Source organism: Musca autumnalis, unplaced genomic scaffold, assembly GCF_047663935.1.
Source record: "Musca autumnalis isolate F117 unplaced genomic scaffold, ASM4766393v1 scaffold_4, whole genome shotgun sequence".
Lineage (NCBI taxonomy): Eukaryota > Metazoa > Arthropoda > Insecta > Diptera > Muscidae > Musca > Musca autumnalis.
In genome coordinates, this window is record NW_027411977.1 from 49,013,137 (window position 1) to 49,035,652 (window position 22,516).

Genomic DNA, 22,516 nt, shown 5'->3' on the forward strand with positions numbered 1-22,516 from the left:
GTAATTCCTCTGAAATTATTATATGATTGATTATGTCAAAAACAAAAAGAGCAGATTGCATTCCTCGCCTATTCTCAAAGGTTTGCAGACCCAAAAGTAAAAATTTTGAAACGTGAGGACTATCAGTGGGAAAAGACCTTAGAGCATAATTGACAAACTGACGTTGAATCCTTTCAATGCGAGAAACGTGATTTCTGCCACGTGGATCCCAAATAATAGATGCGTATTCAATCTTGGTATGAAAATCTGAAAAATCTCCGCAATTTCTTTTCAGGAAAGAAAGCATTCTATAGGCTTTAGGTAGAACATAATCAATATGAGGTAAAAACGTCATACCTGCATCAAAAATTACCCCTAGATCTCGAATGGTATCGACCGATTTCAAAGTATTCCCTCCTATTTTGAAGTTACACTGAATAGGCTGCAAAGATTTGTGAAAAGATAAATGAAAACATTTCGACAAATTACGGGAAATGCAATTGACAATGCACCAGTTTTGAAGATTGTTTAAATCAGATTGCAAGCTTATAACATCTTCCAAAGAATCAACTTTAGAAAAAATCTTAAGTTCGTCGGCATAAAGTAAGAAATTAGATTTGATGAAACATTGTTATTTCTTTCGGTAGTTTTTGAAGAACGCACGCATGTCCGTGAGCTCTGTCTCTTCACATTTCTAGAGTACAGAGTCTTGCCGCATTACATATTGCAGTTGCTTTTATGTGTAAATCTTTTCGGAAAATGTGCATCATTATATTGAGGGCTTCAGCCGGAAAAGTTCGCATTGCCCCTCTCACCCCGATGCATGCGGATCTTTGTATATTGTATAGTTTTCTTGTATTGTATTCTTTTCATCTGTTGGCCACCATACTAGTGATCCATATATGAAAATTGGTCTTATTATGCTGGTGTACATCCATAACACCATATCAGGTTTAAGACCCCAACGGCTCCCAAACATTTTGTGAAATGTATAGTATGCAACGGTTGCTTTGTGAGCACGATGTTCCATGTTACGTTTCCATGACAGCTTTGAGTCTAGGATGACGCCTAGGTACTTGGCGTGATCTGATCGGGGTATTTCTTGAGCTCGTAGTCGTGGTGATTGAATATTTGGTCTTCGTAGTGAATAGCGCCATCTCAGTTTTTCCCGGGTTCGGGGCTCCGCTCATAATGTCACTTATCACGGACGGAAACAAACCAGAGACGAGTATTACCACGTCGTCCGCATAGGCAACTACCTTAATCCCCATATGGTCAAGTTTGTTAAGGATTTAATTAATGACAAGGAGCCAAAGTAGTGGTGAGATAACTCCTCCCAGTGGAGTTTCTCTGCTTACGTGCTTTGACAGCGTATTGTTTCCCAGTGTGGCATACTTTGCATCATGGTAGTTATCCAGCTACCGATGAATGGTTGTACGCAAAAGTTATCTAGAGCTTGTTTTATTGCTACGATACTAACGTTGTTGAAGGCGCCTCCTATGTGCAGGAAAGCATCTAAGGTAAATTGTGCTCTAAGGACTTCTTAATAGTCCTAACGAGGGCTGTATCTATGGAGCGTCCTTTTATATAAGCATGTTGACTAGAAGATATGATGTTTGCGTTGTCTGTCTTTTCTCGAATATGCACGTCGATGAGTCTTTCGAGCGTCTTAAGTAGAAATGATGAAAGCCTAATTGGTCTGAAGTCTTTAGCATTTTCTGACTACGCGTTCCTGATTTGGGTATGAAGACAACCTTTACCTGTCTCCTGTTAATGCATTTGTTGTTCTCCACTGTTGGTTTTTTCTACCAAGTGGCGCACGAACATTTAACACAATAAGATGATGTAAAAATCCTTTATTATGTTTATAATAGACGAACAAATAATTAAATGCAAGGATTTTAATTTTCATGAATTAACTGTTTAATTGTAACACTTTATAAAAACAAATTATGGTAGGAGCGTTCACCGTGCATAATGTGGAGCTATCACTGTGCTTGGCGAGCGCTGTAACCTTGTGGTCATTGCCTAGAATGTAATGAGGAAGCGTCAAACTGTTATTCTCTACAAAAGCGATACAATTATTCATCGACGGTAAGTACCCTTAAAAGTTTTACCTCGGTAATCCCACACTTTATTGCTACTTCCATACATTCTATGTATGGTTCACTAGAGTCAAGCTCAAACCAGATAGGTCTGTACTGGACAGACTGGTGTATAAGGAAGGCAAGTCATCTTCCTTCGCTTTGTGTACGATCCTTGCTATAAGTGCCGGTGCTTTATTTCTGCATCGCGGCGGCCATTATGTTTCTCCATCTTATAAAGTCCACAATTTCCCTGACTGAACAACTGCGGGGAACTTGCAGGTGTTTCTCGTAATCCGACGACGAATTTACAGGCATTCTGGAAGATGTTCTGGCGCAGCAAGCAGCATCATAACTCCTATATCCTAAGACCAAAGGGGAAAGCGGATCTGACAAACCTAACAGATCAAAGGCCCGGAGTTCTTCGAGAATTATTCGAAACACACTTCAAAATTTATCCCCAAACAGGTCTCAACCTATACATAAGCCAAAATTATTGATTTTTTGTTGCAAAGAGTGAACCAATATACGCCATATACGAATTTAATGTATATTTAGAAGAACTATTACAGTGTGTAAAGTTTCAACCAATTCCGGTACTCTCTTCGAGAGTATATTTGTATATTTTTTCAGTTACAGGTTTATTACACCAGGAAGAATAGCCTTGCAGTAAATCTGCCGCGAGGACAACTGCACTTTTGCGAAACTTTAACATTTGGTGTGGGAGGTACCAGAAGAGTTGACCGATATGAAATGGACAGAGGGACGGACAGGGTTAAATCGACTTAAAATTATCTGTAATGGATTTCATCTAACTTCGTGTCTATCAATGTAGCTGCTTGCCCATATGTAATAACGAGTGTGTTTGAATGAAAGTTTACAGATTCAGTTTTGCATTGATGCTAACAAATCGTGATGTATCAAGTTATGTAGTAAAGTCCGTACAGTTCGAAATTCTCGACGATTCCTGCCTGCAAAAGAGCTACAAAAAGATTCGATATATATGTATATCTAAAACATAGCTATAAGGTGAACCAAAACATAAATTGGTTGATTTTGATCAATTTCCGAATAAATGTTTTCTATACACTGAGAATCGGAAATTCTAACTAAAATCGATTGGAAAATGTGGTTCTAATTTATTTAGAACTCTTTTTTCCATATTTTGTTATGTATTGCGGCTCTTGGAATGTCAAAACCATTTGTAACACATCCAAGGTTAATCTTTCTACCTATAGTAGAATTATCTACTTGATAAGCCCTATACAGCTTCAAAACATTATTGCAAGTAAGAAAGGCGTTATGTTCGGCCAGGCCAGGATATATATATATGAATAGTTTCTTTTTCCTGTGAGTAAGTGTTCTATCTTCTGGGAACAGAAAATTCCAATTAACATCCAATTCGGTAAAAAAAATCTGAAAAAGATCTTCAAAAAAACTTAAATGGGGCCTACCTTATATGAGGGCTATACCAAAATTTGAACCTATACTGTCTGACTTTTTGCAAGAGATGTTTTGTACCTATAAAAATGGTTTGTAAATAACAAATTTCAGTTATTCCGGTTGAATAATGAGGCTAAATCTTTCAAAATAACGAAAATCGGGGGTAAATTTCTATGGAAGCCATATGAAGACGTAGGCCTATACAAACATATTTCTGGTGGAAACTTTTATACCCCATTCAGCCATTTCGGTGGAATAATGAGGTCATATCCTTCAAAATACCGAAAATCGGTAAATACCGTGCTATGGGGGCTATATGAAGTTTTATACCCCCAACGAAGATAAGGTATCAAATTTCAGCCATTTCGGTGGAATATTGAGGCCGCAACCATTCAAAATATCGAAATTCGGGAGGTACCGTTGTATGGGGGCTATATAAAGGCGTGGGTCTATACCGACAAATTTCAGGTTGAAAGACAAAATACCAAATTTCAACCATTTCAGTGTGATGATGAGGCTAAAAACTTCAAAATACCAAAAATCGGAAGGTACTTGTTATATGGGGCCTGTATTAAAACGTATACCGATAGAGCCCATTTTCAATACCAAACACCTTCAATACCAAATACCTAGGAGGAATAGAAACTGCTATACCATATTACAAAGCTCTATCTTAAAATTTGCGAGCTGTATTTTGATTTCAACAAACGGACGGAAGGATATGGTAATATCGACACAGAATTTTATGCTGATCAAGAATATATATACTTTATAGTTTTTCCGACGAACATTGCGGTATATTACAAACAGAATGACAAATTTAATTGTACCCTCCATATTATGGTGGAGACCATAAAAACCTCTATATTGACAACACTTAACAGAAAACCGGAAGAATTATTGACCACTTCTGTGAGAATGTTGGCATCAGACATGTTCGACACGATCAACACGTTTTCAACATGTAGCAGATGCATGACATGCCTGACTTTCGGTTTCATAGTGTTTCATTGTTCAGATGATGTTAAAAACTAAAATATTTTCAATTCTTCAGTTCTTTCAAAACGCTGCGTGTGAATGGACGTCGTTTAAATCGATTCGGGTTGTTTAACTCCAAACGAAAAGAAGAAAAACATAAACATTTTTGTGTTTGTGAAATAGTCAAAGATTTTACAAAAAAATCTTAATGAATTTTTCAAGCAAACAAGAAAAATAATTGAAAGAAAAAATTCTTTAACAAAAAAGAAAAGTAAAAGAAAAAATATATTATTAAAAAAAACATCAATTTAAAATACAATATTAAAGAAGGAAATTGAATGCAAAGAAACCAAGTGTATTAAATCATTTCTTTGACTTTATTACACGGAAATTAATTTGAAATTGTTTACACTCCAAGAAATCAGCGATAAAGTCCAAAAAAGAAATTGTCAACATCATAATCATCTGTGTTTTAATTGCTGACTCTTGCCGCTGCATTTGTTTAATATCTCTCAACACAGTTGTCACTTTGAATTACACCGCATGGTCAGTGTAGTCTCTCGTCCAGAGTTCAACGATTTTAATATTTTGATATGCGAAATGTTTAGTTAATGGTTATTACGAAATTTGCAATAAAATTTGTGCGAAAAGAAAAAGAAATCAGTGAAGTGCATTGCTTATATCAAAGGTCTGCTTGCCAGCCCACGCGGAAACAGTGAAATTGTGTTTAATTGTTTTCTTTTTTTAAATATTTTTTTAAATTTGTGGTCATTACTCCACCGCTTAAGAAATAAGAAATTTGGTGTGTGTAAACTGAAGTGCGTTTGCCGTGATTTATTTTCGCAATCGGATAAGTCATACACAATTTTGGCCAGTGAATACAATCATACACAATAAGTATAATTATACATTTCGCTGCAGAATTGAAATTTTGCAACCGCTCACTTTTAACATTTTACGGTAAGTAGAACAACAAAGTGCATTTATGTGTATGTAGATATATAATTTATTTTTGAAATGTCTACTTAAGTTTAAACAACGAGAAGTGACCATTAAAAAGATACACGCAAAGTGTGATCTAATCTATTTGCCTGTGATGCTGCTGTCCGCTGTGTGTTGTTTCATTTAAGGAAATAAAATTACAGATACAAATAAATTTAAAATCGTGGGAAATTTAAAATTACCACTTTTAAAATGAAGATGAACATATAATTTGGAAAGTGATATTTCACAGATATGCGATAAGTAATGTTCAAGTAGTCCTCAATTAAAGCTGCATATGAATTTAAAACTTTTTTTTGTTAAATTGATATGATAATTAATATGTGTAAATCGTTTTCCCGTTAAACATAGCAGTATGCTAGGACATCCAAAAGGGCATTATTATTGATATAAGGGTCGGCATTATAATTGGTATAACAGTAACAAATTTAACTGGTTGCCTTACCAATGATTGTACTAGGGTCCCAAATAATTTTTTTCTGACCAAAACTATTTCTATGACCTTTTTATACCCTCAGCCTTTATACATACATATGACCAAAAATGTGTCTCATCGAAATAACGGTTTTAGACCCCAAGTATGTTTAGACGAAATTCGTTTCAGACAATTTGGAGTCGATTTAGCCATGTGTCTGTCTGGCTGGTTGGTGTGCACGATAACTCTCGAAGGGAGTAATCGATTTGGTCCAGACTTTGCACATCGCATTATTCCTTCCAGATATAGATGGGGTTCAAATAAGGACTATATCGGTCCTCTCTCTCGGGTGCGTCCCACACTAAATTCGGATAAAGTAAAGTTTAAGAGCATCGTTTTGATTCGTTTTTCAGCAGGTTGTTCGAGCGGCCTAATTTACAACGGTACAATTTTTCCGGAGTAAGTCAATATATCCTGAGATAATGGCCCAAAAGCTCCAAAGATTTTTTTGTCGATGGCTGAGGGTTTATCTCCTTCAGCAGAGCTTACTGATACTTTCTTACTTGTTGTACTGACGGTAATTATACCGTCACAAAATATTAATTCAGAATAAATTTCACCAAACATTTGCACAAAACCGTTAAAATGCATCAAATAGGGTCATCCCATTGTATGGTGTCTAAACTAAAATTTTGACCTATGTTAATCATTTTTGGTACGAAGTGTTTGTACCTTCTAAGAAGTTAAAATGTAAAATTACAGGCAAATCTGTTTAAAATATGCAACAATTGTCAACCCAGCAAACCAATCGTACCGACATCTTAACGAAATCGGAACAAAATTCGGACGATACGTCCGATGTCTGATACGAAATCGTAACGATATCTTAACGAAAGTTGTATGAAGTGGTTGACATAATTTCGGAACGAAATGTCGGAGCGACATCGTATCGATTTCGATCCGATTTCGTAACGAAATCTGAAGAAAATCCTTGGGAAATTCGGAAAGGAAGTTTCTTTCCGACATTCGTTCCGAAATCGGAACGAAATCGGTACAAAATCTGAACTATTTCCGCTCCGAAAAATCGTTTAGAAATCGGAACGACGTTGCTTCCGAAATTGTTCAGACGTGTCGGACATCCGACATTTGGTTTGCTGGGAAGATATCTTAAATTTTTGGTAAAGAAGTTTTCTGCACATCTACATCTTTATATATAAAACTCAATTGTCGTTTGTTGGTAATTGAATCAGTTGAAAACGGCTGGAGCGATTTTGGTAGTTATACCCTACACCACCTTGTGGTAAGGGGTGTTATGTCTTTGTGCATTAGTTTGTAACATAAAAATGGAAACGAGCTAGACCCACAGTTCCTTTTAGGGATATACATAGAATCACTTTCTGAGTCGATTTACGAATGACCGTCTGTCCCTTTGTCCATGTATGTTTGTAAACAAAGTACAGGTCGCATTTATTGTCCGATTCGAATGAAAATTGGGGAAGATAGTTTTTTTGGCCAAAGCACGAACGCTATTTATTTTGGTAAAAATCGGTTCAGAATTGGATATAGCCCCCATATATATTTTCGCCCGATTTAAGGCATTTGGTGGACAAAACACGCTATAAATGTCCAATTTCAATTAAATTTAGAATGTGCGACGGTATTTAGTCCAGAAATAAGTGTGCCAAATTATATAGATATCGGTTCAAATTTGGATATAGCTCCCATATATATTCTCGGCCGATTTTAGGTATTTAATGCACGAAACGCGCTATATATTTCCGATTTCAATAAAATTTGGAATGTTTCTTTGATTTGGATATAGCTCTCATATATATTTTAGGCAGATTTGAGGTATTAGATGCACGAAACACGCTATACTTGTTCGATTTCAATGAAATTTGAAATGTGTGGCGGTGGTTAGTCTAGAAATAACTGTGCCAAATCATATCGAAATCGGTTCAGATTTGGATATAGCTCCCATATATATTTGTAACCGATTTGAGGTATTTGATGCACGAAACACGCTATATACATATGTATGTCGAATTTTTGATAAAATTTGGACTATGTGACAGAATTTGGTCTACAAATAAATGTAAAAAATGATATCGAAATCTGTTCTGCTTTGGATTTAGCTTCCATATATATTTTACGTATTCACAGTGGTGTAGGGTATTATATAGTCTGCCCCGCCCGACTTTGATCCTTTCTTTACTGGTTCTTTCTGTAAAATGTTCGTCATAACCCAACTTAGGTTGTTATGCACAGAAAATTTGACCACGCCCACTTTGCGCCCACTTTTTTAAATTTTCAATTTTAATATTTTCTACAAAAGCTACTGAACTGATTTTCCTGAAATTGTCAGGGAATGTACAGCGATGGCCCCCGGTGAAAATAGGCTACGTATTTGGTTGAATTTCGGAAGGGGCGGGGTACTTACCCTATACTCTATTTCTTTAAAAATGCTATTTTTACAATAATTACGAATGTATCGGTTTGGAAATTAATTTACGAGATAATTGTGGTTGTGTCTCCGCCCTTATCTAAGGGGGTGGATTACCTCCCATATTCCATATTTAAAAAAATGTCATATCTTTATCTAAAGATCCAACCACGCCTACTTTTTTAAATATGTTATATCTCCAAAACTACTAAACCGATTTCCATAAAATTTGCAGCAAATGATCAAGGTTTGCGTGGTAATGTATATTTTATGAATCTCGGAGGGGGTGGGGTATCTTCCCCACAGCTTTTTTTTAACGCTATATGTCTATGCCAAACTTATGATTATATCGGTTTCAGCATTGATTTTGGGAGGCAATGGGTTTGTGTCTCCAATCCAAGGTACATATTTGGAGCCAAAATCCCGGAATACTTTTTAAATATGTTATATCTTGAAAACAGATGACCACGCCTACTCTTTTCAATATATTCTTTCTCCAAAGCTATCGAACATAATTTCATGAAATTTTAAGAGAATGTTCAGGAATGTCCAGTGCTCAAAAATGCTATATGCTAATGCTGTAATCGCTATATTTGCTAAGCTCATGAGTGCATCGGCTTGCAAATTAATTTTCGAGACAACGGTGGTTGCGCCTCCATTCTTTCTTGGTGCCCGAAGTTCCGACCACTTTTTAAGTATGTACGTTATATCTGGTAGACTAACGAAACTATGTTCAAGAAATTATGTGGAATGTGCCGTGGTATATGTAGTCATGAATTTTCGTCATCTCCCCTATTAAGAAAAACTATATATTTACAAATTTCCTTAATAGTGAGGTTCAACGGTCCATGAGCGATGAAAAACACTTATTGAGCCATATATGTTATCAATAAGTGGGAGAATTCGAGTTTACCATTTTTTTATATAACTCTTATAATTAGATCGCTTTAGGATAAAGATAGGGCACAGGGACGATAATAAATCCTAAATAGCTGCAATGGGCGAAAAAATCCGACAAAGTCCAAAAGAGAAAAGAAAGGCTACAGCAAAATCTGTTGATAAATTTAAAATCTTCAATGAATAACTTGGTGTGACAATGGACCCAAAGAAATGAGGTAGAAAAAACCCAATTTTGAATTGTAAAGCATAATGTCCATAAAAAGTTGTCATTAAAACTTAATAAGATGTGGCCCATTGTAAAAAAATCCAAATTTTCAGAAATCGGTTAAAAAGGGTGTGTCCCAGACATAAGTTTGTACCAGCTGAATAACAAATATTTTGGAATTTGATGTATGATGAAAAAATTATGCTTCATTTATCGCAGCGAATCGCAACTTGAAATTAGCTTTTTTTAAAGTACACACATCAGAATAATTTTGATTTTTTTCAACATCGACCACTAGCGATCAAAATTATTTCGGTTACAGAAATATGTTGATAAATTTGTTCTTAGACCGAATTTCTCTTCTGTTCTTCTTGGAAAATGAACCTACTTATTCTTCTCCATATTTGAGTTTTACCCTTTAATTATACCCTCCTCCATAATATGGAAATATTCATGGGAGACCCTATAAAGTATATATATTCTTGATCCGTCTATCAAGATACAACTCGTAATCTTTAAGATAGAGCTTTGTAATTTGGTATAGAAGTTTCTATTACTCCTAGGATGTTTGGTATTGCAAATGGGCTATATCGGTCCACGTTTTCATATAGTGCCCATAGAAAAGTACAACTCGTGTTGGAGGGTAAAACAAGTTCGGCCTGGCTTAACTCCTTTCTCAATTGTATTTTTTGGGGTTTTATAACCCAGAAATTACACTATGCAACACTGAAAATGCAAACAACTTCTAGTACACATTTTTTGAAAGTATATATTGAGACTACAAAAACCCTAGTAGGGCTTTGTCCTGTCAGATTCAGTTCGTATTTTGTGGCCTGATTTACATTTTTATAAAATTATTTCATTATTTCTCTAAATATTTTATTCTTGCTCTTATCTACAAATTTGCTTCAGATTTCATGAGAAGATTCAGATAGGTTTGCTTTAAAGTTAATATATAACCATGTTTAGACAGGGCCATAAAATCCATGCTGGATCTAACACATCCAAGCTGGAATAGAATATCAAACGTCTTGCTTTTCAAAGTTTACACAATATAAAACCGATAATTAGTAAAATTACTTAGATTTTAATTTATTATCGCTGAGAATTTTTTGCGAAAAAACTTAAGCATTTTTTTAACAATAACAACTTTTTCTCTAAACCGTATAGTTTACCTGGAATTGGGCCCTCTTTTAAAAAATGCCAGCATTTTTGGAGGGTAATATAGGTTTATACATTTTTTCCAATCCCTTGATTTTTGGGTCAGAAAATACTTTTACTAAATTCCTAAATTCAAAATACTGTAATTTTGAGGCCCCAGTGGCACGTGTTAACATATTCCGATTGTCCTCAAACTTTAGCAATCCTAAGATCTAACAAAACTAAACACTTCAGTGGGCGTGCCGCATAAAAACTCCGACATTGATTTTTTCCCTTTGAGTTAAAACCACCCTACTGTGCAATCACAACCACAACTATTTTGTGATTGCTGGACAGTTTGACATTTATCGATATTTCCGAAAAATCGACAGTCAAAACTGTTCTTGAGTATCCCTCTTAAGAGCAGTACACATTGTCAGTTTTGAATGTCGATATTTCGCAATTATCGATAACTGTCAAACCGTCCAGCAACCACAAAACAGTTTGCTGTTGCATGATGAATGACAAAAATAAACGGCCACACTAGCAAGCAACAACAAAGCTGTCATTCAAAACTGACAATGTGTACCCAGCTTAAGACCCGATCGAAATCGTTCAAGCAATATTATCGATTTTTTCGATAGTAACCGGTAATCGCACTATGGAAACATACGTGTTCTTCAAGCAACATTATGAAGGTATGAAAAATTGTAAATATTTGTGGAATTTGTTGAACAATACATTAAATAATAATTACGCAATGAAGTTGTGCTAAGAAAATAATTAATTTAATAATAATTATTTTACAACAATAAACTAAATTTTTATTAATTTTCTCGTTTAGAGTTAAGCTTGATGATCGATATTTTTTGCAAGTGAAAAATGAAAGCCAAGGACTCGAACCCACAGCTCTTCAGACATATCGACTGTGGAATGGCTCCTCTGTCATCGAACTTTTGGTTTTTCAAATGCAAATGTGTTGTTATACAATAACGGAAATTTGGCCGCTGAATTGCATGTCTTCATGACAAACGCGCTGCCTTTGAAGTTATGAGTTTGGCTTTGAACGCTAATACGCCGTGACAAAATTTTTTTATATGTTTTGAAGGACGTGGGTGCAAATCCCAGCCGGGCTCAGCCTGTTTTTATTTTTTTGAAATTTTGCCTGTTAGGGCGAAGATAATTTTTAATGAATTTTTATTAATTTTCACGTTTAGAGTTAAAAGAAAACAGGCTGAGCCCGATTGTGATTTGAACTTGAAAGCACTCCCGTTCAACGCATTCCTAAAATTTTTAGAGTTTTTGATAGCAGCACGAAAATCCAGTGGTTTCTTGGTGGAGTATGAATATTGAGGTTGATTGCATGGAGCGGATAACATTGCTGTGCTGATAAGTTATCCGAACGAGAAGTGCTTTGAGTAGTTGGACCAAAGATATTCTGTTTTATATTAACTTCGTCTAGATTAATATTAATATCATGGACAATATATTGAAGACTTTAGCATTTATCTGAATTGTTGCAATGCTTTCACCCACCAAAGTGATGTTGGCCAGATATTTTAATTTCCAACTAACTAAAAACTCGTGCTTTATACTAGGGCAACTATAAGTGCGTAAACTGCACTTTCTCTAAAAGGGCCCGACCATTCCATTTTGAGATACGCAGATCATGGTCCTTAATATGTTTGCGAGGATCGTCCACTTTAGAAGGGTTTCTTTTTCTTTGCTTTTTCATCGTAGGAAACTGTTTATGGGGTGGATAATAACTCCACGCCCAAGCCAAGTTGTTAGCTCACTATTCTTAACGGGTCGAAACCAAATTCCAAGATGACCTATTTTGGTTTACTCTTTTAAAGTATTGGCTTTAATCCATTTCGATTATACTTTCATGTTTTCTTTCTTATTTTATTTTGATGAGTGCAATAAACCCAATACTTTAATTCATACTTATGTCATTGGTGATTGAAATCAAAAAACACATGTTTTAATTAAAATGTACATATTAAACATTATCGCTATTCTGTCTTGAACAGAAACAAAAATAAATTATTAAAAGAAAACAAATATTTGCTTAAGTTGAAAATTTATTGTTTTCAATTGCGGCACTTATGAGCACTGACTGAACGTGAGAAAGTACTGTTAAGGTCAATGTCACCAAAATTGACAAAGATGCCTTAATCAGCTGTATGTTGTTTCTTTTTTTTATATGTTATATGATGAAAAAAGTTGCAGTTGTAAAAAAATAAAGTGGGGATTTTTTAAAATAGATATAAATACAAATGAAGCAAATGTGTATCAATTCGAAGGAAATATTATTTTAAAATTTCCTTAGAATATTTTATCAATATCCATATCTGTAGAGAAATTCGGGCAAAGTTAACGACCATCTCTACAGAAATTTAAATGAAGAATATTTAATTAAACGATTAAATAAAATTTTACAACACTGATGTTATCGGAAGGACTTTGTGATAACATTATTTTTATTTCTACAAAACATTCGACTAATCATGTTTCTATTTCGAATCATAAAAAACGATTTAGGTAATTTGAGATCAACGTTATTTCTTTTTCCTTACTTTTTTCATTTTCGAAATTAATTTAACATTTATTTTTAAACCAACTATATGTATGTATCATATTTCAGAATTGGTGTTCGTATTGTTGTTATATTGGATATCTTAGATAAGGGTTGCCCTAAGCCATACATACTAATAACGATTTATATTTTGTATGAAGGAATTTGTACATGTGCATACATGAAAATGATAAGTGACTCATTTACACAAAATTGTCAGCTTATTTTTGTGTTATTTCTTTCCAGCAAAAGAAAAAAATCATTACCACATACAAAACACCCTACTAACCCATCATTTTAACAAGGGCATGTTACACTGAATAACTAGTTATTCTATAACAACTAGAATAAGTAGTTATTCTATGGCCACTATAAGTTAAAAAAATAAGCTAAACAAGTAAGCAAAGGCTATAGTCGGGACGGGGCAGACTATGTGATACCCTACACCACTACCCCCACGCATAAGTTGTTCACTCGTAAACATTTCTTTTAGGGAGATATTGAAGTTTTCATTTATTTGGCCTTTATACCAAATGACTTAAGGGGTTAATTGGAACAACAAAACTCATTTTCATGATTTTTTTTCGTAGAAACTACCAATATTTGTAAGACACGGTGCGCCTTAACTAATTTTAAATGGAGGTGCTTACACCTGGTAAGTTTTAGCAGATTCTGAAACTGCAATGCTCATAGATGAGAAATATCAAGAAACAAAAAAATCGCCGGAGGGATTTTCAAATAAATCGCGATTTAAGTTCACATTTTTAGGGGTTCATTAGGTTTTCACGATTTTGCTTGGAAACCGCGGGCCCTATGCAAATGGTTGTAAAGAAAATGTTGTAGCTGTGCAAATTTTCCACAAGATTGACCTTTATTATGTTTTCGTAGGTTGTACCGTTTTTGAGATATAGAAGTTTAAATTGCACTGACTGTATCGCCTCCTTATAAAACAATGTCGTTACTGCAATTTCCCAAATTAAACTTATATATCTTGAAAATGGTACAATCTTACTTACTTACTTAGCTGGCCCATTACAGAACATTTGTTCCATAGACCGTACAATCCAGGAAAAAATAAATCTTGCAATCTTGTAGAGAATTTTCACAGCTTCAACATTTTCTTCAGTCCCATTTTGGTATGACTTGCGGTTTCCAAGCAAAATCTTGAAGACTTAAGATAAAAACCTAAAAATTTGAACTGAACCTCTTTATCTCAAAAATTATAAAACCTACGAAAAAACCTACAACATTTTCTTTAGACCCATTTCGATGCGACTTGCGGTTTCCAAGCAAAATCGTGAAAACCTAAAAAAACCCTAAAATTGTGAATTTTGATCGCGATTTATTTAAAAATGCCTCCGGCGATTTTTTTCTGTTTTTTATTATTCTTATCTATGAACATTGCTGTTTCAGAACCCGTGAAATCTTCCCATGTTTAAGCGGTTTTCATCAAAAGATAGTTAAGGCGCACTGAGCATGATATTGTTTTATAAGGAGGCGATACAGTCTGTGCATTGTCTCAATTTGTCTTAATATCTCAAAAACGGTAAAACCTACGAAAATATCATAAAGGCCAATCTTATGGAGAATTTTCACAGCTACAACATTTTTTAGGCTCATTGAAATCCTAAAGAACCCCTAAAAATGTGAACTTAAATCGCGATTTTTTTGTTTCTTGATATTTCTCAACTATGAGCATTGTAGTTTCAGAATCTGCAAAAACTTCCCAGGTGTAAGCACCTTCCATTTAAATTTGGTTAAGGTACACTGTGAAGTAGTTCTTTCTTTCACCTGAAAGAGTATATCTTACAATACTTTTGCAATTTTTGTTGTTGAAAAATATGACATAGTCTTGTGGTAAATGGCTACCTGTAAAACCCTTTTGCGTAAAAGCGTCTTGCAGTGCCAACGATTGCTCGAAAACGGATGGGCCGATCTTGGTGTATTTTTGTGAATGTTTTAAAAACCTAATAATCTTGTCTTTAAGCGAAACGGAATTTAAAAAAACGCATTTAAAAAAATGTGAACTGTTAAAGTCAAAATTTCGTTAAAAAAAATAGGCTGTTTATTTTCAAACAAGTAAAAAGTATCAGTCGTCTTTGCCGACAGAGATATACCCTCAGCCCATGTGAATTGAAACACTTTTTGGACATTTAAACTTGCCGACACAAAAATGTGGATTAGGATTAAAGTTCAAAAGTGTTACGGAGGAGGTACTTAATGGCATTAACCGACATAGTCCATTATCGAAGTGGATCTTATTTTGGGAGTCATATCTATTCGATATATATCGCGCCCACCAGGCATTTTAGTGGGTGATCGTATAACTTTTGGACCAGCATATCAGGAAGCATGGACTTGTTCAAGGAAAACATAATATCGCTGCAAACGAGACCACAACGAACAGCGTCGGTATGTATACCGTATGTATACCGACGCTGTTCGTTGTGGTCTCGTTTGCAGCGATATTATGTTTTCCTTGAACAAGTCCATGCTTCCTGATATGCTGGTCCAAAAGTTATACGATCACCCACTAAAATGCCTGGTGGGCGCGATATATATCGAATAGCAAAGGATTTTCGAACAGACCCTGAACTGCACTTGGACACAAATGTTAAATGTTTAATCCTAAGGAGAGGACCGATATGGGCCACTTAAGAAGTTTAACTAAATTTGGACAAAATGTTAGGAGATACAAAGTTTGGACCAAATTGGTTGATCCGTTTAAGAGACGTAGTGCATACCATTTTAGTGCCATTTTTAAATATTGGGGAAAGTACCGAATGCTGTGGACCGGTATTGCCGACATTCGAACTGAAACTGAAGTTAAGACAAAATATGACGAAGGCCAAACTTTGGACCAAATCGGTTAATAAGTTCGAGAGTTATCGTGCTCTCCAGCCACTACATATGGTGCCACAGGGGTTTTTACAACATTCAAGCTGTTTTCTCAAGAATTATGAACGGACATATGAATGTATTTAGGGTATTTTCAGAATTTTGTGGCACTTTTTGGATATTTGAAATTGCCGACACAATTGTGGATTAGGATTAAAGTTCAAAAGTTTTGCGGAGGAGGGAATGTACAGATATAGTGCATTACGGAAGTGGATCTCATTTTGAGAGTCATATCTTTTCAATGGATATCGCGCCCAGTAGTCATTTCAGTGGGTTATCGCACACCTGTTGGAGCAGTATGCCAGGAAGCATGGCCTTGTCCACGGAAAACATAATATGGCTGTAAACAGGACCACACAGAACATCATCGGTATAAATGTCCAAAGGATCTCCGAACAGACCCCAAACTGCACTTGGACACGAATGTTGAACTTTTGTGGGGGAAGGAGGTGGGAGAAGAGGACCGATATGGGCCATTTTAGAAGTACAAATAAGTTTGGACAAAATAAGACGAAGGCCAAATATTGGACCAAATCGGTTTATCAGTTCGAGAGTTATTGTGCTCTTCAGCTACAATATATGGTGCCATGGGTTTTTTTTGCAACTTTCGGGCTGTTTTCCCAAGAAGTATGGACTTGTCACTGAAAAAACTTTTACAGTTGTAATTGAGACAGCGATTGCAAGTTGCTTCAAAAGAAATCAAAGTTAGTCAAGAGCATGTCTTAAAGTGAACTTATCCGAAATTTTGTGTCGGAGGTACCCGAAGGAATGGGCAAATATAGTCCATATTTAAACCTGATCTATATCTGGTAGATATATTAGGATGCGTAAAGTATGGACCAAATCGGTCCTTCCCTTCAAGATTTATCGTGCGCACAATTTTTCCGAACATTTTTGAACTTTTGTGGGGGAGGTACCTGAAGGAATGAACCGATATGGCTTATCTTCGAACTTAAACTAAGTTTGGACAAAATATTATGAAGGCCAAATTTTGGATCGAATCGGCAGCTCCGTTCGAGAGTTATCTTGCGCTCCAACCACTACACACGGTGTCATAGGGTTTTTTTTGAACCGTTCAGGTTATTTTCTCAGGAAGTATGGTTTTGCTCCTGATGAAACTCTTACCGCTGTATAGTGGGCCGTGAATACAAGCTGTTACAACAAAAATCAAAACGATTCGAGAGCAGGTCCTAAACTGAACTTTTCCGAAATTTTGTGGGGCAGGTACCCGAAGTCGTAGACTGATTGAGTCCATATTGGAACCTCATCTAAGTTTGGTAGAAATTTCACGATGTCCAAAGTTTGGAGCAAATCGGTTACTCGCTTCGAGAGTTATCGTGCGCACAAATTTTCCGAACATTTTCGAACTTTTGTGTGGGAGGTACCGGAAGGAGTGGACCGATATAACCCATCTTCGAACTTAAACTAAGTTTGGACAAAATAGTGCGAGAGCCAAATTTTGGACCGAATCGGTTGATCCGTTCGAATGTTATCGTGCGCTCCAACCAGACAGACAGATGGACGGACATGGCTAAATCAACTCCAAATTGTCTGAAACGTATTTCGTCAGGACATACTTGGGGTCTAAAACCATAATTTCGATGGGGTACATTTTGACACGGTATATACCCTCGTTAGCATAAATGCTGAGGGTATTAAAAAGGGAAAGTGGGAAGTGCGCCAACCTGATTTACTTCATAATAAAGGTTATGTTTTCCTCATCCATTGACGGGCTTTTCTTTTGGAATAGGACTACTATAAGCAGAGATATTCGCATAGGAATAAAACTTTGAATTTTTGCCCAGATAAGTTTTTTGCTCATTCCGTCTCTTGAATATTATCCGACCATCACCAAACTCAATATGCTTTTTCCTCTATGGAACCCCCCCATTAGCCTTCATATCGTGATGATCCGATCAAAATTGCTACTTGTAGCATAATTAAACAAGTGAGCCAAGGCTACAGTCGGTTCGGGGCAGACTATGTGATACCCTACACCGCTACCTCTGTGCATAAGCTTTTGACTGGTAAAATTCAAAATATTAGAATTGGGATAGCTTAGCGCCTTTGCTCTGAAGGTCTTCATTAATAAGTTCAATTTTGTTGAAACGCATTTAAGTGCATCGTCAGTGCAACTTAAATAAGAAAATGGAAAAGTGGGATGTACGCTAACCATCAATAGGCTTCTTTCTCTGTGAAACCCTCATCAACCCCCAAAATTTCGTGAGGATCCGATTAAAACTTAGACCTGTAGTATGATTGCACAGAAAAATGGAAAAAGGGATGCATTACCGACTATTGCTATTTCTCTGTTGTTTGACCATCTATGGCAACCTACAACACACCGTTGTAAAGGTGATATTTTCCACTTTCTTTTGATATACCCCTTATAGAAGCGGAGATATTTTCGTTGAAATAAAACGTTGAACTTTTCTCCAAATAAGTTTTTAGCCCATTCCGACCCTTGAATATTATCCGACCATTACCAAAACCAAAAGGCTTCTTCCTCTGTAGGACCTCCAATAATCCCCAAAATTTCGTGACGATCCGATCAAAATTGCGACTTGTAGCGTAATTACAAAAAAATGGAAAAATGGGATGTATTACCGACTATTGCGATATCTCCGTTTGTTTGCCATCTACGCCAACCTACTTGGCATCATTGTAAAGATGGGATTTTTTACTTTCATAGCCAGACTTTGCTTTTGGAAAGTCGCCAACCAAATTTGGGGCTATTGCAATATCTTCCTTGTTTGACCACCTACGACAGTCTTTACATCGTTAGAAAGGTGATATTTGCTACTTCTATTAGCAGGTTTTGTCTTTAATATACCCCTTATGGAAGTTGACATATTTGCTTTGGAAAAAACTTAGACATTTTCTCCTAAAAAGTTTTTTGTCCATTCCGACCCCTAAATATTATCCAACCATCACCAAAATCAATAGACCCTCCGGGACCCTCATCAACACCCAAAATTTGGTGCCGATCCGATCGAAAATTGTGACCTGTAGCGTGATTACAAGGTTTAGAAGAACAGACGGACGGACGGACACACATTTCGATGCGCTACAAACTTTTTGGGCAAAACCAACTTATAATACCCCCTCCACATAGTGGTGTAGGGTATAAAAACAATGGAAAAATGGGATGTATTACCGACGATTGCGATATCTCCGTTGTTTGGCCACCTATTGGCCATCATGGGTCAAAAAACTTTCCACTTGAAATTTGTAGGTATAGGTCCACGTCTTCATATAGCTCCCAGTGAATGCTACCTCCCGATTTTCGGTATTTTGAAGGTTGTGGCCTCAATATACCACTGAAATGGCTGAAATTTGGTGTTTAGTCTTCGTTGGGGTTATAAAACTTTCAACCTGAAATTTGTAGGTATTCCACCTAAAATTAGTCTCTATAGATCCACGTCTTTATAGAGCCCCATAGAACGGTACCTCCCGATTTTCAGTATTTTGAAGGTGTAAAATATTCTAGAAGTGTATCTCCCGGTCTTCGACATTTTGAAGATTTTGGCTCCAATACCCCACCGAAATGGCTGAAATTCTTCATACACATATGTATGTCGTGTTTTAGGCCTGCCGGTATAGCCCAATTGTATGCATTTGAACGGTATTTTGTAAAATTTTCAAACCGATATTGCTATAATTTAATATGTATAGTATATTGCCAGAGAATACAAAAGTGCAATTCGGAAAAATGTAAATATTGGTCCATGTTTGGAGGGAATAGTCCATGTGTTTTAAAGAGAATAATATCAGTTAAGATATTCTGGTTTTGCAAGGAATAAGAGGAAGATATTACTACTATATAAACGAAAGGAACCTAATTAATATAGATCATGGTGGAGGGTATAAAAAGTTTGATCTGACCGAACTTAAAACCTTTCGTACTTCTTTTTTTGAACAGGAATATCCACGTTTCTACAGAAACCAAAAACTTACTAAATTGCTCCGTCCTTCAGCACACTGCGGTATGTGAAGTAATTATACAGTACTGAGTTTATAATTTTTTGTTGTTATTTAATTAGTTACTTATACGAGCTGCTATTAAAAACCTTTGACACCTCTGATGTAGACCATAATCCTGCGCTATGGGTTCAATTTGTCACTATAAGAAATTTCTGATGTATTACGTAATCCCATTTGCCCTCAAAGTTGGTTGTAAATTGGAATTTTGTGTTACCAGATGATAGAAAACGTTTCTAGCAAAAATGTTCTATATAGGTCCACGTTTCGGTAAAACTTCGCTTCGATAGGGGTTCTTGATTCTTGGCCATTGATGAGAAACATATAAAAAAATGGTTTAGGTATAAAATTACATTTTATGTTAACAACTTTTTTATACTGTCGGACAAGCCACACACATGCACACATTTTATTAACATTGATAAGTAGTTTGTGAGAAAATGCAACGTAAGTCTTCAGACATTTTTTAATCATTATTGTTTTTAATTATGCTGCGTAGCGCAACTGTTTTAACCTAATTTAAATATAAATTGCATTCACAAAAACAAAACGTGTTTTCTTATCTTTGTAATTTCATCTAATCCACGCATTCATTGTCTCCACTACTGTTCGCTTGAGTTAATAAAAAAGAGACTTTAAAAAAAGAAAGAAAAAAATCCAACTATGAGATAATAACAAAGGCATTTTCGGTAATCCGATACGTTACCAACGACAGAAAGTGACTAAATAATGCGACCATTCCACTTTGTCGTGTACATTATAAAGCATTTCGATTAACATGAAGTGTGAATATATTTCTAGGAAAATTTGACAACATTTTAAAAATCAATAAGAAAAAAATTAACGAAAGGGGACAGAGGGGGGATATGATCAAAGTGTAACCATGTTGCATACGAAAATATTTTAAATTTTTGTTATTCCCAAAAAAACGAAAACAACATGACTTACAAAACTTGAATAAGAAGTATTAAGTACAACCAAGCAGCAAGGTAAACTTTCGATTTTTATTTGTTTGTCCAAAAAACGCTGTCCATTGCAACGAAGCAGCCACAACCTACCTGGTCACTTACATTCAAGCCCATGAAAAATTAAATAGAATTTCATGAAAAATTGTTGCAGCGTTAACGACGACAACAACAACATTTGTTGTCATTCGCGCTGCTTTGGAGTGGCAAGAATAGTCTTTCAAAAATAAACAAAACAAAGGCATGGAAACAAGTGACACTAACTGGTTTCTTGTAGATGCAGTCTAAACATAAAATCCTTTGGCTTGTTTATACCAAGTTGGAAATAATCCACCTAATAAATCTTAAATAAAGCATGGGCTATCAACTGTTAATGACATTAACAGAGTTTTCGTATGATTTAGCCAATGGGAAATTTGATTCTAGGCTAATTGAAATCTGAAATATATACAAATTATTTCAGTAGAAACATCATCATTGACAAACAAAACAAACAATTTTTTGTGCAAAAATCGATTAGAAGACCTTCAAGGGAAGAGCCGTCCGTTTTTTTAATTAAAACTTATACGCTCAAATAGTTCTTCCCCCATAGACATTTGAAGTTTCCATTCGATTATAATATGAAAGGAGCAGAATATCTCACATGACTATAAATATTCCCTTTAAAAGAGTCATCATGTGACGACATTGCTGTTCCTTCTAAAACATGGACCAATACTTTCAATATTCCGAATTGAGCTTTTGTACTAAAATACAGCAATCTTGGTTCCAAGATTTTACAAAAAATTAACTAAATACATAAAATTGGGCAATACCGGTTAGACTTAAACCTGGATAAATATGGACGTTTTGTTTGCGAGTAAGTTTTCTATCTTCTGGGAATAAAATATCCAATTAACAACCAATTTGGTAGAAAAACTTAAATGGTGGCTACGCTTATATGGGGTTATAAAAACGTGGACCTATACTGTCTGATTTTTTGCAAGGCATGCTTTGTACCTGTATAAATGTTTTCTACCTTTAACGAAGACTATATAGCAAATTTCAGTTATTCCGGTGAATATTGTAGTTAAACTTTCAAAACACCGAAACCCGGAGGGAACCGTTCTATATGAAAACGAGGTCCTAAACCGACCAATTTCAGGTAAAAAGTTTTATACCCCAACGAAGACTAAAGACTAAATATCAGCCATTTGGGTGTGATTTCGAGACCACATCTTTTAAAATACCGAATATCGAAAGGTACAGTTCTATGGGGTCTATATAAAAACGTGGGCATAAACCAACCAATTTCAGGTTGAACGCTTTATACCCCAACGAAGACGAAATACCAAATTTCTGCCATTTCGGTGTGATTTTAAGGCCACGACCTTTAAAATACCGAATGTCGGGAGGTACCGCTCTATGGGGTCTATATGAAGAAGAGGACCTAAACCGACCAATTTCAGGTTTAACGTTTTATACCCCAACGAAGACTAAATACAAAATGTCAGCCATTTCGGTGT

The 22,516-nt window shown here is 35.6% G+C and overlaps 1 protein-coding gene across 1 annotated transcript in view; it reads left to right on the forward strand.

The window, feature by feature from the left end:
• Nucleotides 1-4,504: 4,504 nt before the first annotated feature.
• Nucleotides 4,505-22,516, forward strand: part of slow (epidermal growth factor-like protein slowdown) — a 216,945-nt gene continuing 198,933 nt past the window's right edge. The window contains exon 1 of the mRNA XM_073985712.1: nucleotides 4,505-5,444. The gene's annotated coding sequence lies outside the window, so the exon portion shown is untranslated. The remainder of the gene's footprint in view (nucleotides 5,445-22,516) is intronic.